Source organism: Macrosteles quadrilineatus, unplaced genomic scaffold (assembly GCF_028750875.1).
Source record: "Macrosteles quadrilineatus isolate MER2022 unplaced genomic scaffold, UCM_ALF_1.0 Scaffold_8__2_contigs__length_117827958, whole genome shotgun sequence".
Classification (NCBI taxonomy): Eukaryota; Metazoa; Arthropoda; class Insecta; order Hemiptera; family Cicadellidae; genus Macrosteles; species Macrosteles quadrilineatus.
In genome coordinates this window covers 110424601-110430600 of record NW_026542601.1, presented here as the reverse complement: position 1 = coordinate 110430600, position 6000 = coordinate 110424601, and positions in this window count along the sequence as shown.

Below are 6000 nucleotides of genomic sequence, written 5' to 3'. Positions count from 1 at the left end.
GCTGCTCAAATTATGAAATTTCGTGGTTTAAAAAACAAATGATTAAGAAAAAGGTCTTCTTAGTTATTTAAATCAAAATTCGTAAAAAACTTTATTTCTTCAATTATTACACCTAGTTGTTTTTCAGAGATATTTACATGCAACCAAGTAGGCTTAGTTTAATTGAATTTAACATTCAATTCCTAAAATAAACTAGGTTACAAAGTATAATTAAATGAATATGTTATTAAATCAATGGTTTTCCCTCTAGATCTACTACTTGTAAACTAGTTGTATGACTTGTAACAAATCAGCAACTTGACGTCTTTGTCTATAACCATTTATATTTTTTGGGACAAATTGTTAAGTGCATTCTTTCTAAAACTCTCTACGATATAAATTTACTGAACACTTTAAGAGCTATATGTATATGTATGTGTATACGTAAGTATATGTGGGGTTGGTCACTCAATATTCTGTCTTCGTCTAGTAGGCACTTAAGTAAAAAATATTAACACTTAATTGTAAGACAATCACTGAATTATACAATTGGTTTCTCTTCCCTACTCAATAAATATAAGTATTTTACAGTTCAAATGTTTTACGACCTTGTTTCTAAATTGTTCAGTTAATAGTAAATTGTTTGTAATTACCTACTAATAAATCAATAATACAGATATGTTTATACTGGATCAATTATAATAAATACTGTGACGTATATTGTTATATTTTTTTTTTATATTACCGATAGGCAAAATTATGAAACCGTCTATTAAGTACAATAGAAGGAATTTTGTTAGTAATATATTTGATAAAACTCGTATAAATACAAAATGCATTGGTTATAATGTTTACAAATAAGTACAGCACTTGTAAGAGAATTTGCACCGAAAGTTGACCTCTTTTGAGTGCAATGAAACAAAGTAGTTGAGCTTTCTCCTTAAGCTACCTCTAAATCTAGCCTTGATTACTTTCCTAGACTCTAATCACAGTGTATTTAACTCGTATGTGTTTGGGTAAGCTATAACCTGTAATGGTTCTGCATGTACAATTATCTAGTTAAGAGCTGCACACAATATTAATTATTTTATAAAAAAAACAGTACAATATATAAACTAGAAATATCAATGATTTAATACTTATTCTTTATTGTATGCGCATTGCCAATCTTAAAAATAGCTTGTGTTTTAGAGAAAAACATTTTTAATCTCATTCATAATACATTTATTATAACTCTTAATATGCTTAGCTAAAGATTAATCAATGTACATCAGCTGATCAGTATTGAATAAGAAGAAGTACGACAACCAACCTATAAGCTTTTTTTGTATCTTTGCCTGTAATTTATGATGTAGTAAAATAAACCCCCTTACAACGAATATAAAGTATATGGATGCAAATTTCTATTGTTACCTAAATAGAAAAGATAATACGAAGGTAAAAATACTGATTGTACACAGTGAACAATTGAACATAACATATTGGTAACGTCCATGAATTCCCTTTTGAAAACGTGGCAAGTATCAATTCCTGCCTTCCCTAATATTTCAAGTTCAGTCAGTCATTAAATTTCAAAAGTTTGAATGGATCTTTTGGGTGACTGAACTAGAAAATTATACGTATAAGGATTCTTTTGGTGAACTTAGTAACAGCTGTATTTCGTTTACATTACATTGTGGTACGTTCTGGCGTAAATCAAATAATTAATCATAGTTTATATTTATTTAAATATTAAATACCCCCGCCGCAGCAAACCTGCCGACTAAGCGAATTCCCATTAGTCTGAATAATTTTTTTATTAAATCTATATAAAAAAACATTACGTTTAATGAGTACCATGGTTTGCTGCTACAAGGAAACTAATGAAGTATATTTTTTTGTAAAATATTAATAGCTTAGTATAAAATTAATATATTTTCCAAGTTTGATCAAAATATATCAATAAACAAGTAAACTACAAGACTTTACAATATTCTCCAAAAGAATAACTTGAGAATTTTCAATTTTAAATTTTTTGAACTTACTCCGTTACCAATAACCCTACGAAAACACTTTGATATACTAAATCATTTGTTTTTCTAAGCTCTTGAAAAAGGTCTAGAGAGAAATTGGGAAGTATTGTGTTTTGAGGGTCAAAAGTACTCCCAGTAAAGCCACGTTCCCATGGTCCGGTCCGATCATAGTTGGTTCTCGAACTCATTTAAGTTCATCCTTGGACCTTTAAACCAAATTTCATCAAAATCGGAGAAAAATTACTCAAGTTCTCGCGTTTACGGACGTATATACATACAAAATTTGAACGAATGGTGTTTTTGGCCTCTGGGGACATCAAAATGAAAAAGTAAATCAGTCCCGGGTCTAGGTCTTACCGTGCCACCTACGGTAATAGCTACTTCCGTATAGAGAAATTCGCTAAAACAAGATAGAATGTGAGTATTTTATTTATAGTCTGATGTATTTGAATAAATAATATTTTCTTATATTACAAAGTAAGATTAAAAATACCGGTACTGTCATGAAATCTTGCCTCTTTAATTATATGAGCTAACTGTTAATCCCAGATAAAGTAATGAACACCAATTTATATTGATCACAGAGCCTAAAATGTATGATAAATCCCCTATAAACCAGTGACTGTTTTGTTTACCTAAGAACCTTAAGCAACAAACCTGAATTAACCAGAGGTTACAAGGATTATATTGCGATTAGGCTAGAAATTCAAGAGCCATCTTTAGCTTGGCTTAACAACTGAGGCTTGTTAAGTTTCCTTGTTGTTTGAATTACCATACAAAATGTTGTAATTCTTTGTATATTGAGAAATGTTTTGAATTAATGAATTAATATTATCAAGCATAATATAACAGAAGTTACCATTAAAAAATATAGTTTCCATCCTCACAAAAGTTTATATAGAAATGTTTTCAAACAATTGTGTTGAATATCCATTATTTTTCAGTCCTTAAGTGACAAAAATTCATTTGCACTAACACGTATGTTTGATTATCTTAAATTGTTCTCTGGGTTATTTCTTTCCTACTTTATATGCATTTTTCATCAAATGTTTAACATTCAGCATACCTCATAATTCGTAAGAAACAACTAATAAAATGTCTTTAGTAGAAATTTGTAATCGATACGAGTTTCTATTTTTGCAAGATATTTTTGTCTGGCATACTTTGAATGTATTTAAAAAGTGTATTTTCCTCGCTAACAGTAACATTACGTAAGATAAGCATAACAAGCTATATTGTGAAAATGTTAATGTTGTAGACGGAAAACCACACCCACCACGAAAGGGGAAGTTAAGCCTCCCACAGGAGATATACTGCAACCTGGAAGATTATCTTTTCCCATGTGCTTTTTGGATGGCATTGTTCACGTTGATACGTAATATTTAACATGTTTGTATTCATATTTTACTAACATTTTAACAATAGTTTGAGTGGTTATACTTTTGTAACAAATAGCCGATGCTATGCTGTAAACGATTATTACAAACTGAAAAGACTAGATTCTAAACATGTTTAAACTGTATAAAAACTAATGGTCACTAAAATCACTAGAATTTTGGTGAAGTTTTAAGAGGTTTGTCCAAACCTTATTTTCTCAGTTTTCTGTCAATACATGATAACTAGAAACATTTAGTATTCTTGTTCATGAGTTTGTAATTAGGGAGCTTTAACATAGCTAATCTAAGTTGTGATCACTCGTTATAAGACTCAATGTAGGAAGATTTCGCTAGGCGTTGATAAGGACGCCAACGTTCATTGTTCAATCCCTTGGTGACCGTTAATCGGAAATGCAGTTGTAGATACGGCATGGGGTAGTTTTACTTGAAGCCATCTTGTAGCAAATGTAGCAAACGAGGCAACAGTACAGATTATTTTACGTAATTGTATAAAATAGAAACGTATAATCTAATCAGTTAAAACGATAATACCACGCAGAAACAGCAACCATGGCTTAATTTAGCTATTCCACAATAACAATCGACTCAAAAGGCATATGATAAGTACTCAAGCTATCTTAAAAAACTGTATTTTCTTCTATGGATGACGACTGAAGTGGTGTTAAATACCCCCGCCACAGCAAACCTGCAGACTGAGCGAATTTCCATTTGCCTGATTGGATTTACACTAAAATGTCTCCTTAAAAATTCCCTATTTGAACAGAATTAGTTTATTGAGTACTTAGGTTTGCTGCAACAGGGAGGGTGAAAAAGTTTTTTTTTATGTTAAATGTTAAAAGGTAATGTAGTTTAGTAAGAAATTAATGTATTTTCCAAATTTGATCAAAATATGTTTATAAACAAGCAAACTAAAACAATTGACTTATTCTCCATAAGAATAACATGGTAATTTAAAATTAACATTTTTTTAATTTTCTCCGTAACAAATAGGCACATAATAGCGCTTCGATATACTAAATTATTTGTTTTTTAAGCTCTACAAAATTGTTTGGATAGAAATTTTGAAATTTTGCGTTTTTAGGGTCAAAAATGGGAAAAACCTATTTTTACCCTATAAAACCCCCCATAAACCCCCGTTAACATAGTCCGATCATGCTGGTTCGCGAACTCAATTTAAGTTTATCCCGCCTTACGCCTTCAAAGCAAATTTTATCAATATTGGACAAAAATTACTCACGTTATCGTGCGGGTGGACACACACACACACACACACACATATATATACTGTATATATATATGTGTATGTATACAAATTTTAACGAATGGTGTTTTTGGCCTATGGGGACATCAAAATGAAAAAGTAAATCTGTCCCGGGCCTAGGTCTTACCATGAGACCTACGATAATAGCTACTTCCCTATATGGGAAATTGGCTAAAAGTGTTTTGAATTGTGTTCATTAATGGAGAAATTTTTAGAAATGTTTCAAAATCCATACCAAAATCGAATTTTGCAGATAGCGGAAGTAATCTAATTATTTACTATAATAGATCGACTTTTTAAATCTAAACAATAAAATAATGTACAAGAATAACAATCAAAACATGTCCAAATTTAAATGCAATTGCAAATTTAAGTATTTTTTTCCTACAGTTACGAAACAAAGTGGGGTTCATTAGTAGCACGAAAAGAAGCTAATTTCTGCATTTACTTACTTTTCCGCACTCATTTTTATTTTGCCACGGCCTTTGCTGCATTTGAGCATCTCTCCATACTCGTGTGCCACTTCGCACACGAGTTACACAAATAATTTATCCCCTATTTTGTAAATTTTAACGAAAAGATTTGCTCTAAAACCAAGTTTTCACAAAATATTTATTCAATATAAAATGTTGTAAGTAATATCGTAGTAATCCTGAACCAGATTAAATCACGGATATGAAATTTCTAAATGTAACGCCTTAATGTAACGACCTCTGAATAATACATAACGGTTCCTGGTTCTAGGAACGTTGCTGAGCTACCTCCGATGTTCTGAACTGTATAACAATTTCAGTTACAGTGTTTCCCGTTTAATTTTCCTGGTTTGTTATCGTAATGTAAAAAATATAAGACCCGTGTTTTAGTCTATTTAGGAAAACATTCAAATAAATGTTATGATATTTTTCGACTCTATTAGGTGTTTAAATTTTTTTTTAGATTTCTGCGTAGCTCTTATAATTATAAAAATATATCCTACAACGTACACCACTTTTAACTTCGGAAAAATAAATCATGAATCTGACAAAAGTATATTTTCGAGCTGTTTCATATTTGTAGCTAGTTCTACAGATATTTCAGCTAAAAGATAGTTTGATATAAATTTACAACAAAACTTTGTACGAGTATTAACGGCGGAAGTAAAGTATGACAGAGAGTTGTAGGAAATTATATAACTTTCCTTTCTTCCTTCGAGTGTTAAAAGGAGGTTGGTAAATAAATGGTTTATGGCAAATACAAACAAAAATCCAAGTTTGCGTATCTAAAATTCGATGACGTCTATAATTTAGAATCATATTATAAGTGGATTTATGTTTTATTACTTGTAAAATATATTGTAATTCCGTACTAACAG